The sequence below is a fragment of the Pinus tabuliformis genome, chromosome 3_1 (assembly GCF_031772625.1).
Source record: "Pinus tabuliformis cultivar Carrire ecotype Pingquan chromosome 3_1, CPIR1, whole genome shotgun sequence".
Lineage (NCBI taxonomy): Eukaryota > Viridiplantae > Streptophyta > Pinopsida > Pinales > Pinaceae > Pinus > Pinus tabuliformis.
Window position 1 is genome coordinate 279,350,207 of NC_142301.1, and position 23,273 is coordinate 279,373,479.

A 23,273-nucleotide genomic window follows, 5' to 3' on the forward strand; every position below is an offset into this window, starting at 1 on the left:
ATTCGAATGAATGTTGAGTAGTTGAAAAAAAAGGAAAGACCATTTTCCACGTTTTCTTCCCCTCCTTAGTGTATTCAAATGAAGGAAAGAGCTAACCAGCCATATATTAGGTATTTAATGCCTTCAGAGCAACACGTGACTTAACGCTATAACACGGGAACGGGCAAATTCGATATTAAATAATATTTGCGGGCTCCCGTGTTATCGGACTAAATTGCTTGCTGCTCTGAGGGCATTAAATACCCAATATATGGCTCGTTAGCTCCAGCCTTCAAATGAATGTTGAGTAGTTGAAAAAAGAAGAAAGACCATTATGTAGTGTTTTCTTCCCTGCCTTAGTGTATTCGAATGAATATTGAGTAGTTGAAAAAAAGAAGGAAAGACCAAAACAAGTTTTCTTCCCTGCCTTAGTGTATTCAAATGAATGGCACAATACAATATGATCTGTGGCTATTCGAATGAATGTTGAGTAGTTGAAAAAAAAAAAAGGAAAGACCATGGGCACAGTACAATCTATCTGTGGTTGTATGGAAACAGGTACAAGTCGTTGGATCAATCTTTAGGGTCTCTAGATGGATGGCCATTCTTAGAATTGATTTGCAAATTTGTTTTATATTTTCACATGAAATGTATGTTGAGTAGTTGAAAAAAAAAGGAAAGACCATGGGCACAGTCTCTGGTTGTGGCTATATGGAAACAGGTATAGTTCGTCGGATCAATTTTTAGGGTTTCTAGATCGATGGCCATTCTTAGAACTGATTTGCAAATTTGTTTTATATTTTCACATGAAATGCTGCGTAATTCACTGGCAATTGTTTCATGGTTGAATTTGGATGCATTGAGAAATAAAATTGAGGAGGATCTCTTCAATGGATTGCTCACAAAACATGGATCTATTTTCGCTGGGCAAATTTGGACCATGATGGAAGGATCAAAAGCCTTGGTCTTCTTTCACGAGCCCATGATGGAAGGATCAAAAGCCTTGGTCTTCTTCCACGAGCCCAAGAAAATAATTGCATAGGTACCCTTTCTCTCCTTTAATTCCTTCCTCAATTTAAATTGCTTCAAACAATCTACCAACTTTTTCACCTGAAATTATGTTATTTGGGTTTTTTTTTTTAAGAATTTAGCTTCAAATGAACTAGCCCCACAATTACTATATTGGCAATGAAATTTATATTAAATATACACTGAACTCTTATAGTAGTTTGGTAGTATACCACACCATAAATTACAAAAATAGTAGTTTGGTAGTATACCACACCAGGAAAACAGCTAAAAAAACAACAACGTAGACTTCTCAGGGTAACTCCCTATGCTCCCTCATTTCAATGCAACACGAAAAGCTTTTCTTGTTTTCTTTCCATTTCACGGTAGTTCTTAATCAGAAATCTCAATTTCAAGCTCTGTTACTAGAACATAATGGAAGTCTTCATTTCTGAAGAAAAAAAAACGGTATAAAAAATGGAATGGTACGGAAAACGATGTTTTATACTGTAGTTTTCATTTTTTAATGCAAGAAACTGAGTTTCCCAAAAATGGTTCGTTTCTTGAAAGTGTTTTATGGAAACCGTTAATCTGGTTCATTTGCAATATGGATCAAGAAACTGTTTTATGGAAAACGTTAATCGGGTTCATTTGCAATAATCGGGTTCATTTGCAATATGGATCTCTTCCTGATTGGACGTGGACATGAATCATAAAAAGCATTGGTTTTCTGGATAGTTTTTGAAGGCATTTTCATAGAGTATGGTTATAAGTCAACCATATAGAACCATATATAACTTAGGTGCTAAGGCAACAGGTTTGTTGCAAATAGGTTGGGTGTTCTCCCTAGTGACAACACCTTGCAATAGTGCTTAATATATCTTTAATAGTGTTGACTATTTAGGGATTTTATTAGTTAAAGTTATGTTATTTTTTTAATTGTAGTCATTGATGTGTAGCAGTGTATGGTTAAGGTTTTACATTTTATTTTTTTTGTTATTTTTGTGTTGATTTTATTTAAAAGTGGATTTAGTGATTATATCTAATATTTAAAATGTGTATTTTTATATAAAATTATAAATTTAAATGTATAAGGTTTTTTTATATATATTTTTATAAATTAGTAATGTATATAGATATTATATATATATTTTTATAAATTAGTAGTTAAATAATTTAGTTAATTTTTCTAGTTAATTAATCATTTTATATAAACATTGGGACACAATATTTTTTTTTTCCATTGGTCTCGTTTATAACCTCTCAAATGATTGGAAAAGGATTTTGATAAAACCATCCTATAGAAATTTTTATCAACTATTAGACTATCTATAATATTAAATATCATCAACCAAAGACATTAATTTAATATATAAAAAATAATAATTATCTATTATCCATCCCATTAATAGTTTTATCCCATAAATACTTTTTTCATCGGTGATAAGAGAGATTATGTTAGGTAATTTGCAATAATAAAGCTTAAGAGCAACAAGCTATTGATTAATATGTCTATAATACAAACATAATTTCAACTATGATAAATATGGAAAGTTTCATAATTACATAAAAATAGTGATAGAAATAATTGTAAATTTATAAAAATAAACAAGTCTCAAAAATCAAAATACAAAATAGAAATCCATCATTTAATAAATTTTAAATACAAAACAAATAGGAGTACTACTACAAGAAAATACTCCTCTTCATTTATAAATAACCAACGTAGATCTATCTCTCTCGAGCATCAAGAGAGATCAAATCTCTCTCTCTCGCTCTCTCTCTCCCCCTACAAACCTCTCTAAGTGAAGAGATTTGATCCTCTCAACGCTTGATCCGTAGTTAAAATGGATCTAGGTTGCTTTAGTTATTAGCCTTTGAATAGGCTACATTGCAGAAAAATACGATGGACAAAAACCGTGGGTTAGGAGTACCATGGGAAAAAACCATAGGCAAGAAAAAACTATGCACCAGAGAATTTTATGTTTTTAAATTTTTTATTTGATTTGATTTTGTTTTATTTTGACTGAGTTAAAATGCCAAATATTATAACATATTCCCCAAGTGGAAAGGGTCTCTTGGCACAAAAATCTAACAACCAAAAATATATTAAGAGGGGCCTAGAGATTATGACATTTCTTTTCAAGACTTCAAGGTCTTTCTAACTTGTTTTAATTTATGAAAGAAAATTGATGAGAAAAAACTAATAAATTAAATAAATATTAAATACAGAACCATGGAATCTAACAAAACCATGTGCAAAAACTAGCAAATTAAATGAATATAAAGTACAAAACCATGGAATATAACAAAACTATTGGCCATAACATTTTTTCAAAAGTTATTTTAACATAAACAAATCTAGGGACTAAAAAAGAATGGTTTGGTATGTTATAACCACAAGTGATATTTATATATAATATTTAACTAAGTAGAAATTAAAAAAAATCATAATTTAATAATTTATTTCACTTATTTATATTGATCAACCACACTTGTTAATTGGAAACATTGACTCAAATAACAAATTTTAATGGATCCAACAGAATAGAATGAAAATTAATAAAAAATAACTAATATCAAGAAAGAATATCTAAATTAACTATTAAAATTTAACATAAAAATAAATTTACTATACAAAACCATATATATGATGCATTCAAATAATTAATATAAAACATGACTACATATAATAATCATTTCATCAATGCAAATACAAATATGAGATAGCCATTATACACTTTAACAATAATTATGGTAAATAATATATACTAGCCTAGATCCATCTTAATTTCGGATATACCAACACCCTAAAGGGATCAAATCTCTTTTATAAATTAGTAATGTGTATAGATATTTTATATATATTTTTATAAATTAGTAGTTAAATAATTTAGTTAATTTTTTTTTTCTCACAAACTAGCAATTTAATATCTAGTTCAACTATACTTTTAAAATATATTATTTTTATTATTATAAAGATTAGTTTTCTATTATAATGGATTAAAGATAAATTTTTGAAAGTTTTCTCTTTAGATTTTGTCTTCAAACACATGTTGTAGTATTTATGGTTCTGCAAGTGGCAATAGTTCGAGACAACCCTCTATTTTTGGCTCTATATCCAATGGAGATCAACTCAATCTCCACCATCTTGTTACCCAACCATGAAAACAATAACCCAATAACTGTGTGGAAAATGATACAATAGATCCCAAATTTGAGGTCCACTCATGTCACATCCAAGAATATATACAATGTATGTGGGATCATGTACTCATCCGGAAAATGCAAAGGCTAAATCAAACTTGAATTCAGTGCCAAGTGTTTCTTCACTATTGTATTTGCCAGCCTAGAGGATCAAACATGGGTATTCAAGAATGGCTTATGTGAGAAATGGAAGCATTGTATTCGAGAATGTTAATGATGAATGTTTGGTTTTATGTTTCATATTTTTCTAATTTTTTCTCTCTCCTCGTTTCTTGAATGTGAAACAAATGATTGGTTGTATGTTTCATATTTGTCTTGTTTTTCTCTCTCCTCATTTTTTGAATGTGAAATCTATAAACTCCGTTTTTCTTATCGTTGTCGTTTCTCATTTCATTTCCCCTTTCTGGTTTCTAGTAACATATATTTCAAGCCCTTCCTTCTAGATTTGGTTGAATTTTTGCATTGCTCTCAACTCCAAAAGCAAGTGATAGAAGGGATGGGTAGAAAGCTTAGTACCTGAGATAGAATTAAAGAGGAAGAAACATTGAGTCAGACACTGTAAGATTCCTCTCGCGGGGTAAAAGGATTACAACAAGGCCACAGTAAGCCCCCAAGAGAGAACGAAGATACTACCACATGCAGTGGTAACAATCAAAGTATGGTGCAGCACCCTATATTAAGGTCCACCAATGACATCATATTAGCAAAAATCTAAGCATGAAAATAGATTGAAACAAAAACAAAGGGAAACCCTCACTAACTCGCGAGGCCCTTTCTCAATAATCGGGCAACATTTGGGTATGAAAATCAAGGATCCCTTCTTCAAAGTCCCTGTTTGATTTTATAGATCTCTTCATATTGATGGATGGCTTCGACCCTCCTCGAATGGCCATTGGATGAGTGTTGGGCAGTTGCATTCGTTAAACTTCCTGGCAACTGTTTGAAATTTTTTTAATTTAAAACTTTTATACAGAACTTTGACTTTCGCATTTTGTAATTTGGTGCATATGTTTTCCGCTCATGCCACATTTGTTTAAATAAACTACATATTTATTTTCTTTTGATTACATTTCTCAACTATGGCCGTGGATTTATCCTGGACAAGTAATGAAAATAAGATATGTTCCAGGGAATTGAACATATGTTTTTTCATCACTTGTATCGATATACTTTGATAGCACGGGCACAGAAACCTGAACCCATTGCTTCATCGCACTATGACCGATAGAGACTTTCCTAGCTGTTGAGCACAACACATAGCCCATATCATTCGAAGATATACTGGTGTTATTCTTTCACCTTGAGATGGATATATATTTGTTTTATTGCAACAGGGAAACAACCGCTACATTACGATACATCAACTATACTCAAAGGCAAAAACTATTTTTCTTGTACAACCACGTTGAGAGTAATAAGTATCTTCCCATGTGTCATCATAGCAACAGATTCCATTTTGCTAATTCATTGTGTTTCTCATTCTAGTGGCCACCATTATTGTGCAAGTTTCTCCTGTCACTTTTTGCCTCCATGAAAGTTGATAAGAAAATGCTAAGACAATGCTAAATGTCAAATTTTAGCAGACATTATGAAACCTTTTTGATCCATTTTCTAACATGGTCCACAATCTGCTTTGATAGTACTGCGATGTATCTCTTCCAAAACTTGATTGTCTTTCATAGTTGGACAACTAATTTGATAAATGATCTCTTTAAATCTGTCTTGGACTCGAACGTTATTGGATGTTCTTGAAGATGGGCCAAGTTTTCACCCAAAACGTCCAAACATATCATTAACAACACATACTATAACAGAAATATTCATCCTCATCCAATTATTAAATGCGGAAATATTCCTCTAAAAGCCTAGATTTCCCATACAATGGGGCTATTACTTATATAACCCCTGGTTTTAGTTTCTCTTGCATGTTTGGTGATTCAGATGGAATATGTCAAACTATGGAGTTCCTTGATGTCTTCACTCCAACTTCCTGGATGCCATCTCAAAGAAAGGCTCAAAGGATATTCCAAATATTATCTTTAGAGGTGGCTATTTTGACTCGAAAGGTCGAGTATCCTTGCCATCAGTCATACTCTTCTATGCATGTTTACATTACCAATCAATTTATCATCAATAAACATTGTTGCAAGACAATAATTGTTCAAATAAATTTCTTAGACGTTCTGGATATCTAAAGAGATTTCCTTATAAAGCTCAAGTTCAACAAAGCATCCAACATATGGATCATGAAATAGTGGATCCTCACACTAATATATTCACCATGGGACTGAGACAAAGATATACAAATTGTAAACTTGCTCATGTAGATGAGAAAGTGGTGTTGGAAACTCTCCACATTAGAATTGACATTCTTACCATATTCAAATGGTTTCCTTCCTCAATGTAAACAATTCTTCAATAATATGGCCACTCTCCCACATGTGTCACTTCTCCCAATCCTCACGCTTAATTGGCACACTGCACCTACGCATTTCATTCGACAATGCATATGTCTTGGGACTTTATATCCACTGTAGTGGGCCTTCATCCCTCTTATATTACAAAGAAGACTTCTCAAGGTAGGGGAAATCACAACTTCCTGCCCTCCCTCATTTCAATGCAACACGAAAATCTTTTCTTGCTCTCTTTCCATTTCATGGTAGTTCTTCAATCAGAAATCTCAATTTCAAGCCCTTCCTTCCAGATTTTGTTGAATATTTTCATTTCTATCAACTCCAAAAGCAGGTGATAGAAAGGATGGGTAGAAGGCTTGGTACCCAAGCTAGAGTTAAAGAGGAAGAAACATTGAGTCAGACACTGGAAGATTCCTCTCGTGGGGTAAAAGGATCACAACAAGGCCATAGTAAGCCCCCGAGAGAGAAAGAAGATGCTACTGCATGCAGTGGTATCAATCAAAGTATGGTGCAACACTATATATTAAGGTACCATTATCATCCCCTCAAGATTTTGATTACTGAGGAGAGAGAAAATATTTTAAAAGCAGAATCTGGCAAATTTGAGGCTATAATTAACAAAGTGGAAAGCTTGCACAATTTTATTTAGAGACCTCATGAGCAAGTTACAGATGCTCATACACTCTTTGATCTCACATCCAGACTCCTCGCTACTGTTAAAAGATCACAAAACAATGATGGTGATACTCCAGTTGATTTTATTAGTAGTGATATTCTAAGAAACTATAGTGACCAAGCATATGGAAGCAAGTCTTTGGAGGGAAATGATGATCAAACCCAAATATCAACGAGAAATATTGGGCTTTTAGCTACTTCTGTTTTCCAGCATGTGGCAGGAATTTGCACTATGCTTGGACCAATGGATAATGAACCCAAGCAAAGGAAAGCTATAGAACAGAGAAAACATATTAAGCCAACAGAAAGCACTCAACCTAAAGTAGTGAAAGAGTCCCCGGAAGATGAAGAATCATAAACATATAAGAATATGGCAAGCATATTTAAAATTTTGCGAAAAAAGAAGCAAGCTAGATTAGAGAATTTGGTTCTAAATAGAATATCATTTTCCCAGACAGTAGAAAACATCTTTGCGTTATCATTTCTAGTAAAGGATGGTAGAGTTGAAATAAATGTCGATGAAAATGGAAAACATTTTGTTGTCCCCAAGAATGGTCCCAGCGATACAGAAATGGCATCTGGAGAAGCTTCTTATAGCCAATTTGTTTTTCAGTTTGATTTTAAAGACTGGAAGTTGATGATGGAAGATGTTGAAAGTGATGAGGAGTTGATGCCTCACAGAACCAATCCACTTATGATTCCTTGTTCTGAGAAGGCTGCAGAGACTCCAATTAGAGAGATTTCAAGAAATAGGGGCAAAGTGGTACCTACAACTCTTGAGGTGTAGGAGGATGAATGTGGAAGTGATGATGGTGGTGCAGGTCTTCAAAGACCAACACCGAAGAAGTGAAATAAGTGTCTCCTATGACTTTTGCTACCTTTCTTGGGTGATTTTTGTTGGAAACTATCTCTGTTTCTATCAATGCACTGTAATTCATATAGGAAGCTAATCTTTAATTTAAACAATTTGGTATATAAACAATGCTATCTTGTTCTCATAATTAGTTATAATTAAGTTTACTAGTAGTGCAAACCCCTGGTCATGTAGTACAGCCCTTTAGGCATGGTTCCAAGGCTTGGGCAAAAGACTGGCATCACGTAAAAGGAAATTGTTACTGTAAGATGTCAACTTTGATCTGTTAAACCATGATTAGTCTCCTTGTGACAATATTTTGTAATTTTATGTTTGAAAAGTATTTTGAGATACAACACAAGAACAATGTTTCCGATTGTGTAGTTGGTTTAATTTGAGAATACATAGAGATGAGAGTAGGGTAAGGCCAAGCGAAAATAGATGTAAATACAAAGGTTCAAAAAATAGCTAGCAACCCTTACCATACCCAAACCCTTTTACTGGCACTACAGGGATAGAGAGATCCACCCAGACGCGTGTGGAGAATAAGTAGGGATATGCATGCTATAGATTGACTAATTGCTTGAGCCTAGCTCAAGCAGGCGCAACAAGTAGATGGAAAGAGATTGGGAATATATATCTATTAAGTATGTGTATATGAAATTCATTATGTCCCCTTTTGATTTTCAAGGTGGAAGGAATGCAATGGAGAAAGGGAGATCGTATTTGTCCTCTATATCCTACCTGTCAGGACACTAGGATAAGTCCCAATAATAAAAGTTGGGTTCGCTCATAAGTATATGATTGTAAAAGGCCATCATGAACTTTATTAAGCTAAGTCATCCTTTAGTTGAGTTTCATCCTTTAGTTGAAGCTTCAAGCAAGATACTCAGCCTCTTTTCAACCCTTCAATCTTCCTAGAATAGCTACAGAACAACCCTATTTAACCCACGTTGAATGCCTCTTCTTGTTGTGATCTTAAACTTCAAACTTTGGCCCTTCTCCCTACAAGATCACCCAAGAACAACACTCAAAACAACCTCTCTTTCACACGTTGTACCTACAGCAAAACATAAGACTTCCACGTTGCTTCTAGGGCTTCTTTCTTGCTACCTTATGGATCCTTCTTGTAGTGGCTAGGGCCTCCCTTTGACTGCGTCTAGGGCCTCTCTGTGCACTGCTTTATACCTTCCTTGACTGTGGCTATATGCTTCTTCTTGATGGCTGATAAGGGCCTCCCTCTTTCTATGAATTAAGGCCTCCTTTGATGTCGATAAGAGCCTTCCTTTTGTTGTGTATCTGGCCTCTCTTGACTGCATCTTAGGCCTCTCTCTAGACTACATCTTAAGCCTCTCTCTTGTTGTGGCTAAGCCTCCTTTTGACTGTGGTTAGGGTTGCCTTTTACTGTAGCTAGGGCTTCCTTTTCGACTGTGGCTAGAGCTCCTTCAAGACTACGTCTAGGTCTCCCTTCATGACTGCAGCTAGGGCTCCTTTGTGACGGCAATTAGGGCTCACACTATTGCAACCTGTTAGCCTCACGCTTCCTAGGGACTCCTGCACTGTAGCACTCTCTACTGCTTCATCCGCATCCGTCCATACCCACATCTGCCAATCTTGCTACTCTCTCTTCGGGGCTTCCATAGCAAGGTATAATCCAAGAGGTTGGTTACCTCAAGTATATGCCCCTCATCACTTGTAGTCCTCTTGACTACAGCTCGATGTCTCCCCACCTCTTCTCTAGATGTACACGAGCACTCCCTGTAGTCCCTAGCATGCCCTGGGACACTACGACATGAGCACTAGTGCATTAACTCTGCTAAAAGGTCACTTTCTTGTTAATTTGACCATGAATATCTCTTCTACAAAGAAAAATTTCTTAGCTTTGTTTACATTAGTGGTTTGATAAGAACATTTCTACAGTCTCTTCACTGAATTTTTTAAAGTTTTTACATTTATGATTTTTGACAAAAAAGGGCTAACATTTTACCCTAGCTAAGTAAGGATTCTTTAAATAACCTTCTAGCTTGGTTCCTTTTTGTTCCATCTAAGTTTGGAAAAGTGTCATGAATTTACATTGAACAATGTAAGAATCTAGTCTTCTCCAGGAACAATCAAGCCAACTCTTTCATTTTGAAAATTACCTACTAGTTCTAGACATATTATTTGAAATTTCTATGCTGAAGGTGTTGGATTTAGGTAAGTGATACAGAATGCACACCTACAATTCTATTGTTCACCTATTAGACCAGTGAAAATTATAGGAAAAATTGGAAGGGTTGGACACGACTGTTCCAACCATACTCTTATTGGCCTGCAATACATATATTCATAACACATATCTGCAATACTATTGTTCACCTATTCTACTAGTGCATATTGTAGGCAAATTGTTAATGTTGGACTTCGTTGTCTCGAGTTCACACACCAATGCTAAAGATGCAAAGTATTGTGTGCATCCTTAGATATGCTTGACATTGCAAGCTAACTGTTTAAATAAATGCATGCATAAAACTTCTATATTAGCAAAATAACCATCAATATTTTTTTCTAGAATTTTGGGCTAAATTCACAATAGTATGCTAAAAAGTGTCATTTCAATGTCTAAAAATTAGGATATATAAATGTGAGATATATACTCTACATCTTTGGGTTATCTCCTTTTCAAATCTGAGTTTTTTTAGGCTACATGTTAATTGTTTGAACTTTGAACTTTGAATAAATTCCTGAACGGACTTTGCAAATACTTGAATGAATGGACTTCATAAGGTAGTGGTACCATAAATTCTATTATTTCAAAGATTTGACTTCCATATTTTCACAAAATACAATGTCCTTAATAAATACTTATATGTATAGATACTTATGTTTAGGATTATATATGTGTTGGAGCGGTTCCTTTATGTTTTACTATAATCCTGATGTTGACAAGCTTTAGTTGACTTTTTTCATCAATTGTTCATAGAATATGTAAAATATTTCATTGTCAAAATGTTGCAAAAATTACATTTCTCCTGATTTTTTTTTTATTGTTCATGACAAGATAATCATGTTGCAAGAATGAGGTATCCTACAGTTTGTTTCAATTTAAGGATATTTTTTTTCCTCCCATTTTTTTACAAGGATGTAGATTTGATTTTTGTGTTGATGGTTTTTGCATGTATCTTATCTAGCCCCAAATGCTGGTAATGGAGCGGATCTTGAGAAGTAGTTGTGGAAACAAACTATCAGAGGTTAATGTTACAATACCACTTCCACTTGGTATCAATTTTTTTTTAATGGTAAGTGACATAAAGAAGAGTTATTTAACGATAGGGTTGAAAGGGAAACCTCATGTCTTAGTTCTAAGTCATTTATTTGCGTTTCTTAGCTCTAAGTCATATATTTTTGAGCTTTACCAGATCAATTATTTCACTAATCCAATATGCATGGATTGTATTTCTCACCCGATGTTAGTTACTTGACATGGTTGATATAACATTCAATTCTAGGCCACTTTTATTTTAAGCCAAAGATTTTATTGATTAAAAGGATGTTCATATTTTGGTTGGTTTACTTGGAGCTTGATTTAAAAAAAAAATATAAATTCCACGTGGATGTTATTTTTTCAAGGTGAGCTCTTTGCACTAGTAAGCTTAGATGAGTCCTAGAACATAGGTATACAACAAGAACATATTTGGCCTTTGTTGTGTATTTGTTATTCTTTATATCATTAATGGATGGTTATTGATTATGTAAAATGGAGGATGGGAAGGTCCTGCCAATTCTCTTGACAAAATAAAATAAAATGGAGTGGTAGAATTGTGTTTTAAAGGGTGAGCCAGAAATTAGTACTTGAAAGGTAGAACTTGAGAATGGAAAGCTATCTGATCTAGATCTAGAGACACAACAGACCATGGAAAAAAAAAGATGGTATTAACGAGTCTTCCTAGAAAATAAGCTCTAATTGTTAGACCACTACCCAAATTTCAGTTATCTGCAATGGAAATAGTGACTCTAGCTTTATTTGTATGAATAATGACTTTGGCCATTGTCTTATTCATTTCCTATGAATGATTTTGATTTTCAAACTCCAACTAGTTTGTTGTTAAACTAAGTAAAGCTTTGATGACAAACTTATAGTTTTCAAATCTCTTTTATAAATCTATTTTCTTGAGCAAATTTGTCTTTTTACTTTAGTTACTGTATATTTCTACTGTGTGACATATTCTATGATATACTTGCCTAGATAAATAGACAGAAGAGTTCTACAACATAGTCTTTTTTAAATCTAAAGAAACAGTATTTCCAAATACAAATTTTATTAATTAAGAACATATTTTAGAATTCTTTGCTAAGTTATGATTATATTTCGGTAGGGGATTTTGTGTACGCTGATATTGTTTGTCCCTTTGGTTTTTGTCAGGTAACAATGGTTAATAAGGAATGTGTTCTTGAGCAGCAGGCACACATCTTATTCTACTATCAACAGGAAACTCCATTGTTTTCAGGCATGGCAACAAAAATGCAGATGTTAGTGGGATATCCAAAGTCTGTGTTGGATGAATTTAATACTAGTGATGATTTTGATTCCTTGTTAGATAAAGAATTTCATGAGTCAAATTTAAATAAACAAAATCAATTCAAGAATGAAGGTGAAGCTATTTCTTTCTGTCTAAGTCAATTTCTTTTATTTGTTTGTTGCTGTCATGTTTTGATTGTGGACTTGTGAAATTCCAAATTCCATGTTGGTTTATGTAAAGGGGATATTTTTTTTTATCATATGTCGTTCATGGTTTCCGGAGATCCGTGTTACATTTGCACGGAAGTTTAGATATCATTCAAATATCTAAACACCAAACAACAACAACATTGAGATTTTTCTTTCACTCAGCCTATAACATATTGCATCTGTCTTCATCAATGTTCTTCTTCCATATGTTATCAACTTATGACATTTCCTTTGCAATATTTGGTGCATTTTCTAGTTATAGGTCATTTATAGATTATAAATGTATTCAGACTTTCACTTCTAATTGAGTATTCGACTGAACATATTGATTCTCTTATACATAATTATTTTTACCTCCACCCACTTTTCATAACTTCCATAACCATTAGGTAGGGACCTGCAACTTTGATGTTGCTTTGCTTGTTTAGTAAAATATTGTCGAGACTTTAATTTATTGAAAGTTGTAGAATTTACAGTTTATGAAGCTTCAAGGTCTAATTTTAAAAGTCTAATTCTTTAAAGGGTGCTAGCTCAATGGAAGAGCACCTGCTTTACAAGTAGGAGGTTGGTGGTTCGATTCCATCGTGCCCTGACATGATCCATATGGAATGAGCTTTTTGACCATCACCAATGAGCTATGATGACATTTTTCAACCGTCACCAAAATATGAAATGGTGACGGTTAACGAACGCCACCATATATATGCAACAATAGTAACGAACCTCAAAGGTCTGTAACCATAAATCGTTGTTTTTGATATGAAATGGTGAAAATCGACGTCCGTCGTTATAGTCATTATTCATGACCGACCTTGAATGTCACCACGACACCTATACTTATGGTAATGCAACTTTTGGTGAGGGTCAATGAACGTCACCATATATATGCACCAATAGTGACGGCCATGAAAGATCCATCATAATAAATCATCGGTGTTCATATGAAATGGTGACAATCACTATCCATCATTATAATCAATATTTGTGATAGACCTTAGATGTCATGATAACACCTATACTTTTGGTGACGCCACCTTTAGTGACGTTCAGTTTTTTGTGATAGAGGCTATGGTCCATCACCATTGCTCATATGAAATGGGGACGGTCACTATCTGTCATTATAAATCATTATTGGTGGAGGACTTCGAATGCCACTACAACACCTATACTTTTGGCGACGCCACCTTTGGTGACGTTCAATTTTTTTTTACGGAGGCTATGGTCTGTCACCATTGCTCATATGAAATGGTGATAGTCACAATGCATCATTATAAATTATTGTTGATGAAGGACTTTGAATGCCACTAAAACACCTATACTTTTGGCGACGCCACTTTTGGTGACGTTCACTTTTTGGTGACGAAGGCTCTTTTGACCATCACCAATGAGCTTATGGTGACATTTTTCACCCCTCACCAATGTCCTTTTTTCTTATAGTGAGTATATGGGAATGATCTCATCATATAGTTACGCATTAGACAACACTACTATGTACTACACTTCCACATACATTCGAGTATATTTTGGAAGTCCCCACTAGGTTTCTATCTCACCTTAGGTAACTGAGTCAACCACCTTGTATACTGTGATACATTGAACATAACATTCGAGGAGATTTCCTATCCATTCGTAAATCCTTGGTTCTCCAAGGTTGTCTATTGCAGTTCATAGTTGCTTGATAAACCTTTATGCCTAGTTACCCCATTATGATTTATTTTTGTTGTTAATTTCTAAAATTTACTAAACCGTCATGGAATAACAACCCCAACAACCCCATCATCGTTTGTGTAGAATGAAAATATTTCCTCCTTTACCTCCCAAGGCAACACCCAGACATCGTCAGAAGAAAACGAAATGAAAACTACTGAAACTGGTGCTTTGGAAGCATCCCCTTCTGGTAGTACATATGAAGTGAATCAACCAAAATATTCTCTTCTTATAAGCACTGAGCCCAAGATCACATCTTTAACTACCTGTGAGTCTCATGGAGTTGAAATCGAAAAAATTGAGACTTTACTACCTAAGGTTATTAATCCTGAATTTTTAGATTCAAAAACATTACATCCTGAGGTTTACAACATGAGGAAACTTAGTTAACTCAACCTATTACTTCAAGGCCTTCTCTTTCTATTCCTCTACCTTTGACCCAACCACAACAACTTATACATCTCGGTCCCGATGGTGAAGAACTTCCACCTGGTTTGTTGAGTATTGAGGGGACTTCTCCATAAGAAACTCGACCCTCCTCTCTTATCCATTTGAGAGAGACTCATATTTAGCATGCCCATCCTTTTCCTCCTCTTCATACTCCCATACAATATCCTTCACCCAGAACCCCTCATTTCAGTACACCTTTGAGTTTCCCTTGGGACGACCAATAAGTGCCAGGTATAGATCCAAATATAGTTGTACATGAAATCAAGACATATCCATGTGCTAACCCTGTTCGATAATTCTTGTGACTGTTACATCCAAAAAATGTTGCTGCTGTCAAAGAGGAAGTTGAAAAAAATTACGAGTTGGTTTCATTTACCTAGTTCCTCTTACTGATTGGGTTTCAAACATTGTTCCTATAATGAAAAAACAAGGTACGATACATGTTTGTGTCGATTATCGAGATATTAACCACACTTGTCCAAAGGACAACTATCCAATGCCATTTATTGATTAGATTATTGATGATTGTGCTAGAAGTGAAATATTTTCATTTATGGATGGTTTTTTCGGCTACAACCAAATAAACATTCTCCCATCGAACAAACATAAAACTGCTTTTATGTGTCCATGGGGCACATTCTCTTATTGTAAAGTCCCATTTAGTCTGAAAAATGTTGGTGCCACATTTCAACGAGCTATGAATTACACCTTTCATGATATAAATCACATCATGCAACCTTATTTGGATGATTTATCTACTCATTCCAAACAGGGTGAGGATCACTTGATGCATCTTAGGGTGATTTTTCTACGTTTTCATCATTATAACATTAGGTTAAACCCGCATAAATGTGTTTTTTTGCATACAGTCTAGTAGACTTCTCAAATTTGTTGCGTCGAAATATGGGATCTACATTGATCCTATTAAAGTCCAGACATTCCTTGATTTTCTTGCCCCTTCCTCCCTTGTACAGTTAGAATGCCTTCAAGGGAAGGCTAACTTTCTATGATGATTCATTCATAACTATATAGAGCTCACAAAATGATTTACTTGTTTATTGAAAAAAGGAGTTCCCTTCCATTGGGATGCTACAACTTAGAAGGCTTTTGATGCTTTGAAAGATGTCCTGGTTCGAGCATCGTTGATGTATCCACCTGATTACCAATGCAATTATTTCATGTGCCTCATTGCCTCTATGACTACCATTGTCATGATGTTAGTCCAAGAACATGGTTTAGGGGATGAACATCCCATTTATTATTTGATTCAAAATTTGAACGACACAGAAACCAAATACATTCATGTTGAAAAATTAGATTTGGCAACTATCAAAGTTGTCCAAAGGTTTCGCCACTACATCATGCTTCATAAGAATATGGTTGTCTCTAATTGCAACCCAATGTCATATATATTGTCATGAAAATTTCTAGGGGAAAAGTATTCCAAATGGATTATTATTCTCCAGGGGTTCGATTTGGAGTTAATCAAGTCCAAATCTAAGAGATCCCTATTCTTCATCTAATTGATCTATGACCTTCCCTCACCAGACTATGAGTCCACACTGATGATTCCACTCCTGACAAGCTAGTTCTTTGTTGGGCTTCTAATTTGTCTTATTTTAATTCATTTCTACCATGTTGCTGTTTGGCTAAATGATTAAATGTTGCAAATATATGTTACCTTCCTCATTTTAACATGATTAAAACATTATTAATTAAGATTTGTATGTTGCAGGTATAAACATTAATTTGATCATGTCTTATACAACCTTTGAACATGTATTTACCTACATACACCATTGCACTTACCTACATGCACCATGCAATGAATTCCTGCACCATTTACTTGCTTGCACTTCGAAGGATTCCTAGACTACACTCACATTCTCTATGCCTGTACTCGAACCCTCCATTCATGGGGATTGAATTGTATTAGCTATTGACTTGTATAGGGGTTTTGTTCCTTGGCTTTGTTATGAAACCAGCTCACAAAAATATAGAAAAGATAGATCAACACCTTAGAAATAAGCCTCTTTGAGGGGGCAACCTCCTTTACGTTACACAAATGAACAATTCTTAGATGATACAAATGACAAGACCTCCTTTCTATATATAGGAGTCTAAGGAGTCATAATATAATCAAAGCCAACATAACAATAATAATGTAAGGGCACAATAATAACAATAGTGGGCTTCTATGGGGCACAATAGTAACAATATGGGGACTACATGGGTACAACAATATAATAAGGGGGTTGTACTAATAACAATAAGGGGTTACACTAGTAGTATAGGGGCCTAACATGCCCCTCTCCTTCAAAAAGTGTTGTCCTCAATGCTTGAGTAGTTCTTGATTATTCTGTATAAATTTTTGTCCTCCCATGTGGAATATTCAGTGTGTAGGTTCTTCCACTTGATGAGATACTCAAAAATTGATCTATTTCATAGCTTTTGATTTCTCGGTTCTGTGAATGCTTCAGGTTCCAATATGATTTTTCCTTCCTTGTCAAGTTCTGGAAAAATTGTTTGAATTGGGATCTTCTACAACTTTTGAATGAGTGGCCACACTTCTTTTTCCTTCCTCCATTCATCCCTTGCTTCATTTATCCAATCTGGTTGGATAATAGAAATAGCACAAAACAATGCTTCCACATCCTCATCCTTTCTTGAGAGTGCATCTGCAACAAAATTTTGCTTCCCTTTTCTATAAATGATGTCAAAGTCATAACCCAACATATTTGTGACCCACTTTTTCTGTTCTTCTAAAGATAATATTTGTTTTAAAAAGTATTTAAGACTATCATGATCCATTTTTACCTTGAAGTGTCTTCCCATTGGGTAAGGTCGCCATTTCTTAAGTGCATGTAGTATTTTCAACATTTCCTTCTCATAAATAGCTTTCTTGAGATGTAGCCGCAAAAATACCCAATCACCTACATCAAAACATTTTTCACTGCGATGTTGATCTACCTGTTGTTTCATTCGATTCTGCACCAAAGTGGCGTTATCCTTTAAAAGTTGGAGAACTTGTTGTCGATGCTCGATGTGATCTTTCACTGCTTGAACCTTTTTCTTCTTGATATGTCCTTCTATCTTTAGTGTTTGAGGAGTCGTAATTTCTTCCAATGCTTTAAAAGATATGGTCAGATTCATTTCTTGATGCTCAATGTCATCTTTCACTTCTTGAACATTTTTCTTCTTGATATGCCCTTCTATCTTGATAGTTTGAGGAGTGGTAATTCTGGCCAATGCATTACAAGATATGGTTGGATTATTTCTTCTTTCTCGATGTGATCTTTCACTTCTTGAACCTTTTTCTTCTTGATATGTCCTTCTATCTTGAGAGTTTGAGGAGTGGTAATTCTTGCCAATGCTTTACAAGATATGGTTGGATTCATTTCTTCTTTCTCTGGGGTTCTTTCCTAGTGTATATCCTCTTCTTTTGATGTTTCTTGATCATTTTCTTCCTCCTCTTCATAATCTATGTAAAATAATTTCTTCTCAGCACACTTATGACCTTTAGTGCATTTTCTATCACAATTGTAACAAAGCCCTTTTTATCTTTTTCCTTCCAATTGTTGTGGTGTCACCCTTGTAGGTTGTGGAAGGCTAGGAGAAGCAAAACTTCCATGTTTATAGTTGTGAGGGGTAGAATTCCTTTTTTCCATAATTTTTATTTCCACTTTTCTTACCAACCTGAATGCCTTCTCCAATGAATCAGGTTCCCAAAGACGAACCTCATGTTGAATGTTATCCTTTAAAGTCCCTATGGATACATCAATCCTCTGCTTCTCTAGAATATCATTTTCCCTTATATTCAATTTTTGAAAGTCCTCAATGTGCTCTGCCATTGAACACTTCTTTTTGATATTTATCAATTGGCTAAAGAAGGTGTTTCTCTTTGTATCCTCATAATGTGCTATCATTTCCTTCATGAAAATTGACCACGTGACAAGTGGTTTATGAGAAAAAATCCCTTTATATAAAAATTGGTTCGGTTCTAAATAATTAGATGTAATACATACCTTTTGTAACAGTGGTACACCATGTAGATCAAAATATTTCTCCATCCATAGTATCCAATTTACCAGACCCTTGCCATCAAACTTCCTCATCTCGCTTTTTCTTGATTTTAGGAGCTTGATCTTGAAACAACTGAAAATCTATAATTTTAGATCTTCCAATTCTGAAATCACGACCTGCAGTAGTCTTCTACGTCTTCTTTCCAATTCCACCAGTCTAATCAAAATTGGATTTTCCAAGAAAGAGTTATGCACAATCTCCCAAGATGACCTGGTTATACACCTTTTCAGAATAGCGAACTTGTATGACGTGCAAGGTGTCATTGGTTTGACCATGGGATTTGAAAAATATAAAAAAAATACTACAGTCCGTCCTCTTTTTGTAGCTTCTTACGAAATTTCAATTTGATGCTTAGAGAGAAAGTTATGATGATTTTCCCAAGGTCACCCGTTTAAGATGTAATTCGGGAGTCTGCAAAACCCCTAACTTCCTTAGATCATATATCTGAAAATATAGTGAGACAAGATCTAAAATTTGGACCCAAGGTTCACACTGATTTCTTCTCAAATGGGTTTTTGTTTTAGCTTCTGAAACTTTGTAGCGAAAACATTATAGCGAAAATTCCACGATGGCCTATTTTAGATGAAATTTTGGAGCTTGCAAAAACTATAACTTCCTCGGATCCTATCTCCGAAAATATAGTGAGACAAGATCTGAAATTCAGACCTTAGGTTCAGCAAGATTTCCTCTCAAATGAATTGTCCTTTTAGCTTTTGAAATGTCACAAAAAAAAATTTGTTGCGAAAATTCCATGATGACCTATTTGGAGTAGCAAAAACCCTAGAATCCAAAGCTCTCATACCAAATGTTATGCAACCAGCTCACAAAAAGATAGAAAAGATAGATCAACACCTTAGAAATAAGCCTCTTTGAGGGGTAAACCTCCTTTACATTACACAAATGAAAAATTCTTAGATGATACAAATGACAAGACCTCCTTTCTATATATAGGAGTCTAAGGGGTCATAATATAATCAAAGGCGACATAACAATAATAATGTAAGGGCACAATAATAACAATAGTGGGCTTTTATGGGGCACAATAGTAACAATATGGGGACTACATGGGTACAACAATATAATAAGGGGGTTGTACTAATAACAATAATGGGTTACACTAGTAATATAGGGGCCTAACAGGCTTGCTATGTCGCATATGGGTTATTACTTCAATCAATGAATGGCAGATGGCAGTCATTGGCTCAAAACTTGGACATCGCCCAATCTAGAAAATTCAAGGGGAGATCATGCTGGAATTACAAACCTGCCCCAATGGTTTCCCATTTCTCTAAGAATTCAAAGTACAAGGCAAGCCAATCAAGCACCTATAGTGACAATGGTAAACCATTTAGTATTCAGTATGGAAGTGGCTCAGTATCTGGATATTTGGGTCAAGATCATGTGACTGTTGGGGAACTTGTGGTTAAAGATCAAGTTTTTGCTGAAGTCACACAAGAACCAGGCCTTACCTTCCTAGCTAAAAAAATTGATAGTATCCTTGGGCTTGGCTTTCAAAAAATATCAGTAGGCAACGTTGTGCTAGTCTGGTATAATATGGTTAACCATGGCCTAATCAAAGAACCTGTTTTCTCTTTCTAGATGAATTGAAAAGTGGATGATGAAGAGGGCAGAGAGATTGTCTTTGGTGGTGTAGATCCCAATCATTTCCAGGGTAAACACAGTTATGTTCTAGTCACATGCGAAGGTTACTGGCAGTTTGACACGGGGGACTTCCTCATAGGTGGTCAATCAACATGATTTTGTAGTGAAGGTTGTGCTGCCATTGTGGATTCTAGAACCTCTCTGTTTACTAGTCCCTCGAGGATTGTGGCACAAATCAATGAAGCTATTGGTGCCTCGGGGCTTGCTAGCCAGGAATGTAAAAATGTAGTCTCACAATATGGAGACTTAATAATGGAGATTTTGATGACATAGACAAGTCCTGAAAAGGCCTGTTCCAAAATAGTCTTATGCTCATTTGATGGTAGCAAGGATGTCAGTATGTGAATTGCTAATGTTCTTGAGAGAGATAATGAGGCAATGTTAGCGAGGTTTCTGCAGTTCAATGTATTAGTGGTTTCATGGGATTAGATGTTCCCCCTCCAATGGGACCTATCTGGATTCTTGGAGATGTATTCATGGGTGTCTACCATACCGTGTTTGATTTTGGTAACATGAGAGTGGGCTTTATAGAAGCAGCTTGAATCATTGAATTCAAGAACCTTTATAAAACTTCATGGTTCTGATAGAGGTCCCAGAATATACACTAAAAGCATCGCTAGACAGCAGTGATGAATATGGCAATCGTTGTTATGGTGATCGTTCTAGATTCAGTGCTCGTTATGGTTATGATAAGTCTGGGTCAATATGAATCTAATCGAAGGAGATATGTGCTGAATCTTTGATGCCAACCTGTGAGCAGCTCACGTGAGGAAATCGATTAAGCCAAATCGCACCTCAACAACCACTCCAGGAAAAGAGGAACGATTCACCAGAATCATTCCCTCTTTCAATATTTAGTTGCAAAACTAATTCTTATTCCGGAAAATTGTTAAAACTAATAATCTTCTATATTTTAATTGGTTGAATTAAAAGGCCCAGTTTGTAATTCGATGTCTATATAAGAAATCAACTGGAACAAACATAAATTAGTCAATTAATTAGATAGACAAGAATTAGGAAATCGATCGAGCCAGAGGCAGTGTGCACGAAGGGAGCATGCAGAAGGGAAGAGGAGTTGTCCCAATGTAGCATCACACGTTTATCACCAGCAGATCACTCCTCTTGTCTTGCTGGAGCTGAGCATTGTCTGCTTGATGTAAGATTGTTTTTCAGGAATTAATTGAAGCAATTCTCATCTATGTTCTATCTATTTATTTATTGCATCTAATGATTTTGACTACTGTGTGAACTAGGTTAATCGAGGGTGTGAGCTAGCTGGGTTGGCCGCTAGACCAGCTCGCCACCGCTCTTCATTTCTTAAATTAATTAGAATTTAAATTGTCATTTAATGTGTGAAGTTTATTTAATAATTTATAGTCTCTTTCCTTCTCCAGATTGATGTTATTTAATTTGCTGTAATGTTTTCCTTTTAGGTCTAAACTTCATTGATTTGCCACATTAAGAAATTGTTCCTGTACTTGAGATTTGTGCTTACACTTGGGATATTTATTCATATCAAATTGTGTCCATCCAATTGTTCTTATTTACAAGATCATCTTATGTGTTGATGAGTTGTAATTGATTTATATTCCAGAACATGAAAACGATGTGAGTGATTATGGTTTTGAGGTACTGACATATTCATTCAATCTATGCTTACAAAAACCATATATTACTTGTATGTGCGGAGCCGATATTAATGAAAGCAAATTGCATCATGTTGAAAACAATAATATTTACTTTCCATTAAACTTCTGGATAGTTCTACATGATTTATTTTCAGGGACAAGGAAGGCAAGATTCATATTAACATAATTTCTTTCATAAGTTATTTACGTAGTAGATTTACTTGCCAATGCTTTTAAGTTAATTTCACACAGAATTAGTACAAGCAGAATTAGTAAAGGCAGAATGATTTTGAATTGATTTTGAATTCCTTCCAGCATTTATAGTCTCTCAATGTTGTTTCCACACTATTTGGTTTCTAGTTATGATTCCCTTTCTGTTTGCTCGTACTTAGAATTTCATTTCACATTGGTTTTCCTTTTATTTCCCGCATGATTTAATTGTTTGTATTGGTGTTTCTCGAATTCTCTTTTAGTGTATGATTTCATTTATTGATGAGATTAATATGCAAGATAGACTAGCATTTGTTTTGCAGGTTGCCACAGGCTTTCTCTGGCATTTCCAGTGCTGCGTCTCAAAGTTCACAAACTATTTGGATTTTTGACAAGTTAAATGTTGGTACATTTATAAACCCTATACTGCACCCAAAATTCTTCTAATTGATTCATATGATCCGTGGTATGGGGATATTATCATCTATCTCCAAACCCAGAATTTCCAGCCCGATACATCTTGATTTGACTATAAACGTATTCGCTACCAGGCTAAAAATTACATTATAATTGGCGACACTCTATATCGTCATGGTATCGATAGAGTTTTTAGAAGGTGCCTCTCTCACGAGGAGGCCGGGAAAGATCTTAATGAATGCCACTCTAGAGCATGTGGTGGTCATATGTCT

General features: G+C 34.9%; 1 pseudogene; it reads left to right on the forward strand.

Moving 5' to 3' along the window:
* The window catches only part of LOC149186875 (aspartic proteinase A1 pseudogene), a 62,186-nt pseudogene extending 40,881 nt beyond the window's left edge, over positions 1 to 21,305 (forward strand).
* Positions 21,306 to 23,273: the final 1,968 nt, after the last annotated feature.